We start from the raw sequence: 12,418 nt of genomic DNA, 5'->3' as shown, positions 1-12,418 counted from the left end.
TCAAAGCGATTCAGAAGTTTAGTAAAAACGTTTCCATATATCTTTAGCATAATATCAGTCTATCTTCTGCCACTTAGGTTCACTGCTAGCTCGGCCGGTTCCTTTGTAGAACAGAAATGTCAAAAACATAGTTCTCACTAAACATTTGTATTTGTCCTGTTCATGACCAGCCCCCTAAGGAATCCAGTGGCTGACATCTATTTTCATAACTCAATGAAAATTAATATACCATATATCAAAATGTAACAGTTTGAATGAAAAAGTAGATCTGGTGATCCGGAAAACCTGGAAAGTAATTGTCATTTAAAAAGTAATATTTTGAAAATGCATTAAAACAAATGTTTAACTACGGCTTCCTTATGTGATCCTCAAAAAATACATTTTAAATAGAAAAAAAAGAACATTTTAAAGTTTATAAGTCAATGTGTTTGATTTATGAGTAATTAAAAGAACGACAATAGAGACTGATAAATATTGAGTTTGTGTACTACGTCTCCTTTAATTTAGCTGTCAATAGGTTCATGATGTATGTAATCAAAATATTTAAGCTCTGAAAACATGTCACTTCATCAATGTAAAAATATGAAGGCAATTCATTTTTCATTTATTTTTAGTTCTGTTTACCTTTTTGGGTTCACAGAGCACGCAGACTGGAGACTATTCATCGAAATGTACAGCTAGGTTAACAAAGTAATTCACAAAATGACCACTGAATTATCTACCAGCAACCTTCAGTATCTGATTACTGCCGCACAAGTACTTGATGTTTCACTTGCAGGCAGGACAGAACAATACACCTTGCTGTTAACACCAGGTAGGCAGTTCATCCACATACTTTAGTAGAAAATAGTAAATAAGTAATAGTAAATAGAACTATGACATTCCGATTCCTGCTCAGCTGTTCAGAATTGCAGCCTAAAGTGCTTCACAACAAAAGCATAACAATTAGTACAAGATTAGACAGAATAAGAACATTTACAGTACAACAATCACAGTGTAGATGTAAATGAGTCTGAAGTACCATTATAAAAACAGCAGAATTAAAATAGTATAAAATAGCAGATCAAATAGCAGATCAAATAGTATAAAATAGTACATAGAATAGCAGATAAAATAGTATTAAATAGTAGATAAAATAGCAGAATTAAAATAATATAATATAGCAGAATTAAAATTGTATAATAATAGCTGAATTAAAATAGCAGATAAACGCGTTATGGTTTCCCCAATTGTTAGAGTTGTGTTAAACTTTTAGATTTCTCTGGTCGATACTTTACTTCCCTTTGTCCCTGTTGTACAAAGTAAGTTAAAACACAATCGTCACTGTGAGTCCCAGATTTCGTTTATGGTAAAATCCAGATAAAACCGTTATTAAACACGCTGGTTTAACCTTTTCAGTCTAAGGCAATATCTGACTACTCGTCTTCTCTGCTGTGACTAGTACGTTTCTGTCAAATATCTCTTAGGTCAAAGGACTTCAATATTTAACTCTATTGTTCTCTAATGATGTCCCCCAGTGTAGCATGTATAGGGAGAACAGTAATGGACCGAGGCAGCTCCCTTGTGGAACTCCAAAGTGGGCATCATGCTTCTCTGACACATGATCTCCAAGCCTGACAAAATACTTTCTCCCTTTGATATATGTTCTGAACCAGTTTAATACACAGTCAGAAAGACCAACCAGTTTTTCTAGTCGATTAATTAGGATGTCATGGTCGATCGTCTCAAATGCTGCGCTCAGGTCTAGCAGGATAAGAATTGAGACGGTTCAGAGCAGTGTCGGTACTGTGGCATGCTCTGAAGCCTGATTGAAATTCCTTCAAATGACTGCTTTAGTTTCCTTTTCATAGTCTAAAATCCATTTCAGAGGCTTTTTTCACCACTTCACTGAAGATCATTGTGGCATGAACATTAAGTGATTGGACAATTATTGTGTTTTGGGTACTATCAGGTATAAATTGAAGACACTGATATTGGTAGTTTTGAATCCAACATTTTTTGTGGTTTTCCTAAACACGCCAATTAAACCTAAATGACAAGCTAGAAATGGCATAATTCCCTTCAGCCCTGGCTCAGCCTCCGGTTTATCAAGCCAACATCCTCTAACACTTTGCACCAAGGCCAGCCCAGCCGAGCACCGTCCAGCCCAAGGCCAGACTCACTGGGGAATTTAATCTGAATTCAATTTCACCTCTGGCCTCTGTCGCAGCAGCTTGAGCCGAGGCTACACAAAAGGCCAAGTTTCACATTGAACGTGAGAACCCCCTCATCTCCTGACCCCTATTACCATATGAATGGAGCAGAAAATGGAACTTGGCGCAAAGAAAGAGACACAGGAGTGAGTGAGTTCAGGCAAAATGGCTCATTTTTAGAGCGCTTGGTTTACTTTTTCCCGCTCGCTGAGGGCAGGAGATTAATTGTTTCTTCATACATGTACAGATGACACCCAAAGAAGATACTGTAGCTGTTCAATGTCCTGAAGCTTTTAAACCAAACCTTCGACCTTACAGGGAAGTCTCACTAATTCTGGATTCTAAGTATTCTGAGCATCCTTTGCCAAAAGCTAATAACATGAACAGTTCTGGACCCAGATAAGATTACACTATTACACTTCTGTCTTCAACCATCATGTGCTCACACTTGCATGATACGCAAATAAGCATAAATATGAAGCACAATTGGCCACAAGGTTTTGTCTCGTACTTCAGCAACAACCAGGATTTATAAGCATTGGAATCAGAATGTGATGACAGTTGTTTATCCTGTACATACGACATCTATTGCACGTCTGTCCGTCCTGGGAGAGGGATCCCTCCTCAGTTGCTCTCCCTGAGGTTTCTTCCATTTTCCCCCTTTAATTATAGGGTTTCTTTTAGGAAGTGTTTCATTGTGCGATGCGATGGTCTAAGGACAGAAGGTGTCGTATCCTGTACAGTCTGTAAAGCACACTGACACAAATGTATAATTTGTGATATTGGGCTATATAAATAAATTTGATTTGATTTAATTTGATTAAGTTGTTTGTACAGTCAAACTTAACTTAACTTTTACTGTTGCTTATAAAGTCTTCGATATTGTATGTTAGAGAAACATACTTAGAATTTGACCTCTTAAGTTTAAAAATAAATAGCTGTTGTGCCAAGTTATTCTGCTGTTATTTTGCACATGGAATGGTCAAATAAACAATAGTGAATACTGGCAGAAAATATCAATAATTTAACAGCTTAAGAAAACATATTCAGTGCCTTCCAACTCATATTTGTCCATTTGTTTTTGAATAGTTGGCTTTTTTATGGTAGCCAGCTTCAAAGACAGCAGTTAGTTACTGTTGGTATCAGTGTCTTCCTCTAACCCTGCAGCACAGATGGGGGCGAGAGGAGGAGAGGTGTAAAGGCAGTGCTGGGGGAGTGCAGGTGTAAAGATCAATCAAATGTGGGTGGTGTTGGTGGGGTTTAGGGTAATAGAGCAGTAAGCAGAGACAGCCAGCGTGTGAGGAGCTGTAGCAAGAAGTGAGCACGCTCTCTAATGGAATAGACTGTATATGTAGAAATAAACTGAAGTGACTTAATAAAAATAATGACAGTAGTATAATAAACCAAGCTCTAAGCCACATGTGAAACCCTTTACAGAAACTACTTGTGCTGCTTTTCTTTGTCCTTTAGTGTGAGGCCACAGGTGGTGTGGCAGCTAGAGAGAGACACTTGATCTAATACTGAGATAAAAGATAAGGGACAGACACTGATGGGAGCAGCACCAGCCACACGTGAACACACCATATGTTCATACAGATGCAGGGATGGAGTTAGAGTAAAATAAATCACTTTATCGCCTTCTTTGAAGGCTTACAATGTTTTAACATATGTCCAATCATTTAAAGTGAGTAGAATAAGACTAATGAGGCAACATATTTTCACTTCAGCTCGCACATATCCCTCACAAAATATTTCAATATCATAAAAATTACCCTTTCTTTAGTTTTTTGGGGAAAAGTAATTGTTTTCATACAAAAAACTAAGGATTTACTGTGAAATATAACCCCTACATTCAATTATATGTATTGTGTATTGCCTACATGAATACATTCATACTTTCATAGTAAGTAGCACTTACTTACTTAATGTATGAACTAATATTTGTATAAAAGTGTGAATGAAATTGAGTGGTTTGCTTCATGCTGTTGATCACCTGGAGGTCACATGGTATCCTTGGAAACAGAGGGAGTTTTAGAATCAAAGATTTAAAAAATATATATAATATATCAAAAATATGAAATACTGAATATATGAATACAGTGAAGGTAACATTTTCTGCTGTTTCATTTTGCACGATGCAAAGTCATTTAGGCAGCACAGTGAGTGATCAGAGGCAGAGCGAGCAGCCAGACAGAGCCTCCTCCTCCTCCTGCATCACAGCCTGTGGTCATTATTGCCCTCCACAGTGCTTTTATCATCTCTATAAATCTCTGCTGGCTCAGACACGGTGTAATGAGGAGACCTGCGAGGCTGTCAACCTGCGACTCTCACCCCCGCCGAGAGAGAACGGAGGGGTATGAAAAAAGGTGGAACGAGGCTGGAGAGACAGACAGAGATGAAGAGAGTTACAAAGAGAGAGGGCAGGAGTCTGTTATACGCACACCCACCACCGCCAACACCCACACACACACGTTCACACTCACCACACAGCTTAAGTGTGAGCACATTATATTCTGCTTAGAGGCTTGAGTGTGGAGAAGAAAGAGTCGGTGGTCAGTTTGAGAATAATCATCTTTCAAATAAAAGAAGACGGGCTGAATACTTTATAATTAAAGTAACTTGAGGGTGCAAATTATACACTCGCAGAGACAATTTATGAATGTGAGGGTTTGTATCACTACACATTGTTGCAGTATACTCAGCCCATTTGTAATTTGAAGGCACAAGTAACTAATCTGAGAGATACATTTTAGCCACATATTCTCACCGCTCACAGTTACTGGGCTCCATACATTTGACATGAATATATTGATGTTTAAAATGTAGCAAATTTGTCATGTTTCAGTTTTACAGTCCGTGAAAGTATTTGTATGCAACATTAAATATGCATGGCATATGGCAGTCTGGAATAAAACATTTTGAGGTATTTAGATCGGAAACTAAACTACGCTGTTTCATCAGGATCGTGTGGGTGTGGTTTGATCAGATCGAAGTGATAGTGGCCTAGCAATATCAGCAAACAATCACACAACTGCCATCACAATTTAAATCAAATATTGCTTTTTTTACCACAGACAAAAACAAAAGAGACATCTCTCATGTGAAAGAACAAAGGTTTTTGTGTTATGAAGGCTCTTATTAGTCATAGTAAGAAGCTAATCAAGATAATAGGTATTCAGCGCTTTTAATGCGGTTAATAGAGACGACTGCGGTCACAAGTGGCAGTTACAGGTGAGCGGTGAAGGCTGCAATGTAGTGTAACAGGAGCATAAAGTCAATGTCGGTTACACAATATCTTAGTTAGTTAGCTAACATTATAAACTACATACCAGAAGTAAGGATGTAGCAGCAAAACGTCCCAATGTTTGAGTAAGAGTGTTTTAAACTCAACTTTTCGTAAGAAAAAGATTGTGTTATTCTTTTCTTTCAAAAGTTTCAAAAGTTTCAAAAGTCTCGCTTTAAGGCGTCAGCCTTAGACTTAAATGAACTAAGCAGCCGCTCATGGACCCTCTCCCAACACAAAACAACGGAAGAAAGAAAAGAACGTTTTAATTTTATTTATTTATTTATACAATTTCTTAGCTGCATATTCATTACCCTTTAGTTTTTTCTTTGGTTGGACAAAAATATTTGTCAAACACTAATTTGTATAATATTATTTGTACTTATTACTACGCTATTATTATTGGTAATACTATATATAAAAAAAATATATATATATACATTATATATATTACAATGCTGTGATGCAGGGCAGGGTGGGGGGTTGTAGTTGTGCCCTTGGGCCAGTCCTGCATGAAGCAATTTTTTATGGCCTCTTTATGTATTTTTTCCTTTGTATGTTTTGATTCCTATTTTTTGCTGCAAAGGCCCATTTCACCTAATTTCTACTGCTGTACAAGAAATGCAGTGAGAGCTGATTATAATCTATGTCCCGCGAAAAAACCTCCATTACAAGTCAAAATCCCTTAAAGGATGTACTCAAATGTCCTTGTATACTGCGAACATGTCTTTTTTTTCTAGGAACTGCGCGTCCACAGCAGCCGGCTGGTACAATTGCTGGGGGGGAAATGTAACAAACAGCTCCAGAGAGATAGACCAGTGCTGACCTCAGTGACAGTGTTGTGTTTGTGTGTGTATGAGTGAGAGACAGAGAGAGAGAAAGATAGAGAGATAGAAGGTGTGTGTAAGCCAGCTGAACTCGTCTACCTCTCCGCTCTGATGTCAGACAGAAGAAGCCTGCGTCGCTGCTGACGCCCGTGCAGCCGGTAAACCAAACACACTCTCTGACAGCTGATACATAGTATGGATTTTGAACCGCGCTGAACCTCACAACAACAGCCTCGTCATACAGCGTCAGCTTGGCGCTTCCTCCGGTCCGGTCTGATGCCCTCCCACACTGTCAGGAGCCGTCTCCAAACCACCCACACTGACTTATGTAAGGGGATAATCCTGTGCCGTCATTAAAATGATGCACGGCCCTGGGGGTGTAGAGGTACATAACTTTTTGATGCCGATGGTGAAATCAGTGCATTAATGTTTGATAATCATAGCAGCTTGCAGCAGATTATACCTCCATACGTTGCTAAAACATCTGCTTCTAACTCAACCTGGAGTGTCTCTAAAATGCAGAAGAATATTGGAAGAGCTCGTCTGACACTTTAATGACCCCTGGTTCTCCAGACTCCCTGGCTCTTTCTCAGACATCTCAATCACATTCCCCTCTGGTTGAAAAAAATAAAAATCATTTCACATGAACGCTCGCTGTGTGGCTCCTCCAACAGAAACAAAAAGGCAGCCTCTCCATCATCCGGCAAACCATAAGCTTCCCTTTATCTTCCCTCCCTCATTAAACTCTGAATAACTCAGCAGAGAGGCAGAAAGAGGAGAGAGAAAAGTGATTTAATTCTGCCGGAGGAATAAAAGCCCCTTGAGGTTGCCATTTTGAATGTGTGCCATGTTGAACAGGCTGGATCCAGAGATCACCGAGACAACGGAGCAGGGAAGAATAGTCTATAGACAGCGCTCCAGGCCAGCTGACCCACTGTAGATAATGTACCATGGATGCCGTGTCATTGTACCGAGAGGCTGGAGTCATGATGATGACCCTTCACGACCTCGGAGAGGAAGGAGCTCTGAAAGGAAGGTCAGAGGCAAATCATGGCACCAGACTTGATATATCAATTCAAAAGCTGCACTGGCAACCTGGTCGTACTGAATGCAGCCCAATTATTTTAATAAAACAGCAATCCTGGGAAGGGGAAGACCAGAGAAAGGGGACACAAGAAAAGAAAAATGGTTTTGACATTCAGGCAGGCGGCTGAGGGAGGTAAAAAGTTCACGGCCTTTTCAGAAAACATGGCTGCAAACTGTGTGATGGATCATGGAGCCTCAGATGGGCCATCAGGGGTGGGACCCATGAAGGAACACAGTTTCCCAGGAAGAAGGGAGTCATCATGACAGTTAAATTAATGAACTCCTGATGGTTCTGATATAAGCTTTATTGAGTTGTGCCATATGAAGCAACAATACCCCTGCTAAGAAATGACAAGACGGATCCTTTGCACAACACAAGGATTCATTCGTTACATTCTCTTGTACTTATTCTTAAATATATATGTCACAATAAAAGAGACATGTCCGATATGATTCTCACAAATGAATGCAGTGGAGTTGAAAAGGTAATTGGACAGAACATATAATTTACGTGCAATCGTATTTACGAGGCAAACCTGATTTGTGGCAATTTAGTATTACACTTCCATAAAGTGAAGGTCCAGATTCTCTGACTGTCCCTAGCATGAGTCAAGCTTTAAAAATACTGGATCCCAAATGTCCCATGATGCAATTCAACAGAAAATGTAATTAATCTCATGCCCCATGTTTGTAGGCCAGATTTCCTGTCAACACCTTGACTTGAGAAAGCTCCTCCAGAGCCACAGAAGACCATACAGCTGTTTTCACAGACTCAGTATTTGTAACCATGACGAGTAAAAAACAATTCTTACTTGCAGAAGTCTAGTTTTGATATGTTCACTTTAGTTAGTCAGAAATTACATGAAAAACAATTGTTTAAAAAATGACATGTCTGAATTTATTCTTTTAAACAAAACTGAATCAGCTTTGTTCAGCAGTTTGACCAACTCTGTTCAGCAGTTTGACCAACTCTACTGTTTCCAAGGCCAAGAACAAACTTTTAGCTTGAACCGCGTGTTAATATCTCCATTAAACAGTTTTGATCAAGTTTGTATGTAAACAGATGAGAATTTGTAAATTACCACTAGTTGTGTGTTTATCGTTTTGTGCAAGTATACGTGCTCAGCCCACATGGACTTATGAGACACCAAGAATAACATTTCAGTGGTGAAACATTTGCAAGACTTCTTACAAATTACATTAATCAAAGAACTTCTGTCCCTATGTAGGAAAAATAACACTTCCACAATCTGCTCAAGTCCTTTTATTATCATCTGTCCTGAAAACCTTATCAGAAATGAAATGTGTTTCACTAAAGAGGCCAACCCATTATGTAAATGGTCAAGCAATTAACCATGAACCATGAAAATGGCTTTAATCTCAACTAAATCACATAACAAACAAAGCCTCTCTCTCTCCTTAAGAGTAGTAGTCTTTAATAGTGATGGCGAGATGAAGCTTCATGAAGCATTGAAGCTTTCCATCCAATTGGTTTGCACATGTGCCGAAGCTTCATGATGCTTCATTTGCTCTACTGCGCCATCAAGTGGACAATAAATGTAAAACCGGCGAAGTGCGAGGCTGCAGTGGATGTAAAGTATCTTTGCCCTGAAGATTCTTTGACGCACATCTAAGACTGAATATAATGTTCTATTTAAAAATAAAGATTGATGTTATTACATATTATTGAGAAGAGAGTGCCTGGAAACAAACGTGGGCTTTTTACGCCTTAAATGATAGGGCAGTTTAAGATTGGACAGAGAGAAGGGGAATGACATGCAGCAAATAGCAGCAGGTCTGTTTCGAACCCCGGGCCGCTGCAGCAAGCATTTGAATGTGGGTCGCCTGCTCTACGAGCTACACCACCAGGGATGTGTAATGTACACGTTGGATGTACATTATCTTTTCAAAAGATTTAGATTTGGTATCTTTACTTGCTCACAAGGAAGATGATGCTGGCGTGCATAACAATTGTTTCGCTAGTTGGCTGGCTCCATAATGATCCAATACAAACGCAATACCAACAACTCAACAGCAACAATGCATACTACGACAACAACCCACACATTCACGGTTATATAAAGTGTTGATTATGAGGGGGCTCAATTGTGGTTCGCTCCCCCTTATATTTCGAATCGCACGCCAAACCCGCGAACCTGTTCCTGAATCAGTCACGTGGTACGGCAGGTTCGCTAGGACGTCATCACATACGTCATGAACACAAGCCTCGATACGCGCTTCACAAAGATCTTCCGTGATTACTCGACACACGCTTCGAAGCCTCGACACGAAAGGACACATCACTAGTCTTTAAATGAAAGTGGTAACACTGGATGTAAAAATGTATCCATTCTTAAAATGTTAAATCTTAAAATCTCAGTATGTCTGGTATGCCACAGATGACGACAGCCACTACTACTGTAAACATATAAAGTAGTGCTTATCACGGAGAAGGGATGTAACACTGACAACATTCATCACTTGTGCTCAACTGTGAGGAATGACGTAAAACTTACTTACTAGTCAGCCGGCATTGAGTTTGAAAATAGTTTCTAGTCAAAGCATATATTGTAAATTACATTAGTAATAAAGTAAGATGAATCAACTAATCATAATTTAGTTCCGGCATCCTAAATGTGAGGATCTGATGCTTTTCTTTGTCTAATGTGATGAAGATATGAGTCTTGAATGGGCTCTGGGAAATTATAATAGGGCATTTTAAAAATAAAACAATTAATGTATTAATTAAGAAAATATTTAGAGGATTTAACAATATTGAAAATATACATTAGATACAGCCCTAGTTCAGTGTTTTGCGCAGATTGCTTTAGTGAAACAGTCGGGAAAAAAATGAAATAGTAAAGCCATGACACAAAAAATGTGATTACTGCCAGAATGTAATAATAATAGTAATAATACTAATAATATCTTGTAAATATAAAAGCCACTCTCCTCTACCCTATAGTATCTGTAGTGTACCCACTTCCATAGCCTAAGAATAATAAACCTGTCAACAACAGTCTCCCAGGAGTCCGCCGCTGACACTTCGTTGTCAGTAGCAAGGCATGCTGGGAGAGCTAATGGGACAGGCCCTCAAGGGTGCCTCGGACAGCCCCAGACAGGTGAGCTGTCTGACAGCTCTTATATGAAATAAATAGTCATCAATAATAACCTCTCCACCTTTGTTGACTTAAAATCACAAACTGATCTCTGCTGTAAAAACCACTCTGCCTGAATGAGATGTTATTACTGAACAATTGAAAATCCACTCTGATTAAATCCAGTAATAGTGGATTTGGGGGATTTAAGGTAAAGGCCAAGGCGCAATCAATTGAACGGGAATACATTTAATAATAAAACACTGTTCATTACATGAGAAAAAGTAAAAAAGCATTTGTGAAACCAAATAAGGGGACATCCAAAGATGTTGAAATTAAAAATGGAACTTTGAGGTAAACGCCGAGCAGCTGTTCACTGACAACATTTTTTTTGTGCTGCCTATTTGTGAGCATGTTCAGACACTTCGAACACGTTCTGTCACAAATGCATTCAAAAGACCCTTCTCAAAACTTAATCATGTCTTTGAGCCTCCGCCGCAATTCCCCCCACGTGATTGAGAGTGAGCACCCAGCCTACGGTGCGTCTCCGTGATTTCTCCCTTATCGTAACCACGTGGCTGAATTCAGCGAGTTTGAACACGTTTCTCTCAACACATGTATGCACGTGAACATCTGAGCTCATTTACTAAACTAGATCTAGTGCTGGAGGGAGCAGCTGGAGTTTTCAGTACTTTCACTGCGCTGTGGGTGACACCGGTCGGATGGTGCTGAGAGGAGACGCTGCACAGTCTGTCTATTTTACACAATTCCTCACCACTACACCCTCTATTTTCTAAATTCAGAGTACAGGCAGATGTAAAAAGCACAATGTCCACTAAGTAGACAGCAATTTGGAAGCAGAAAAGAACAGGTAAAAGGAAAAGAGTCAGCAGTCTTTCCTAAACACTGACCTGAACAGCATAGCAAACACAGCGCCGGTCAGCCTCTCATCGTGCTTCTCTTCTCAGATTTCACACTCCAGCTCCTTCCTGACAGCCTTTTGAAGTTGGTGTCGCCGCAATTTCTGAGGTGAAAGTCGTTGGCAGAGGAGGGAATAAGGGAGAGGAAGAGGGAGATGGGGATGAAGTCTTACTCTCTCTTTTTCCTCTTCTTCTCATTCTCTTTACTTCCTCCTTGTTCTGTTTTGCACTAGATGAAATCTGCACATCCTCTTGCTCTTCCATAGCAAAATAAATCTCTCCACACACTCACTACTGGGAGAGGAGGGGAAAATAACATTGCGAGAGTAGGAGCGAGAGAGAGAGTCAGGGGGAGAGCAGCAACAAAAGTCTCCCTCCTGTTTAAATTTAGAGGCTGGATTCCAGGCTGCAAGGCGAACTCTACTGGGCATGCCCATAACCGAGAGGCACACTTTGTAATGCTCACTTCCTCTCTTGTTCTTGCCTTCCCCCTCCTCCCTCACCTCTCTTTCTCTGCCTCCCCTCCCCCCCTTCTCCCTATAGTTCTCAGTTCAGCAGGGATCAGGAATGCTGCTCGGACCAAAGTCCACGGAGCATGCCCCACTTTGCTCGAAAAAAAACAATCTCACACTTTAAACACTACAGACTGAACATCTGAGTGCAGGAACATTTGAATATATGAGGAAAAATTCTCTGCAGAGAAACATCATTTCAATCATATACTTACTCAAACTGACACAATTAACAAAATTGTTGGCTTGCTGCATATTTCCAATCTATGTAATTCAATCAGACATTAGATGTCTGTCTAGACTTCAGTGATGTAATACCAAATCATAAACTAATGGACATGCCGCTCAAAATGTTAAGGCAATCACACAATTTTGATAATGACATGTGTTCATGTGCCTGCCTCTCTTCTGCTGGAGTGAGATAAAAAATATTATCTGAACCTATTTAAAGTCTGTCTGTGCTGGCCTCTGTTGTGTCCTATTACTGGTCCCACCGATAC

At 39.7% G+C, this 12,418-nt stretch overlaps 1 long non-coding RNA gene across 1 annotated transcript in view; it reads right to left on the bottom strand.

The window, feature by feature from the left end:
• Positions 1 to 11,659, bottom strand: part of LOC115018115 (uncharacterized) — a 56,676-nt gene extending 45,017 nt beyond the window's left edge. The window contains exon 1 of the long non-coding RNA XR_003833325.1: positions 11,398 to 11,659. This is a non-coding gene — a long non-coding RNA (uncharacterized LOC115018115). The remainder of the gene's footprint in view (positions 1 to 11,397) is intronic.
• Positions 11,660 to 12,418: the final 759 nt, after the last annotated feature.

The sequence above is a fragment of the Cottoperca gobio genome, chromosome 13, assembly GCF_900634415.1.
Source record: "Cottoperca gobio chromosome 13, fCotGob3.1, whole genome shotgun sequence".
Taxonomy (NCBI): domain Eukaryota; kingdom Metazoa; phylum Chordata; class Actinopteri; order Perciformes; family Bovichtidae; genus Cottoperca; species Cottoperca gobio.
This window is presented reverse-complemented; position numbering and strand designations above follow the sequence as displayed.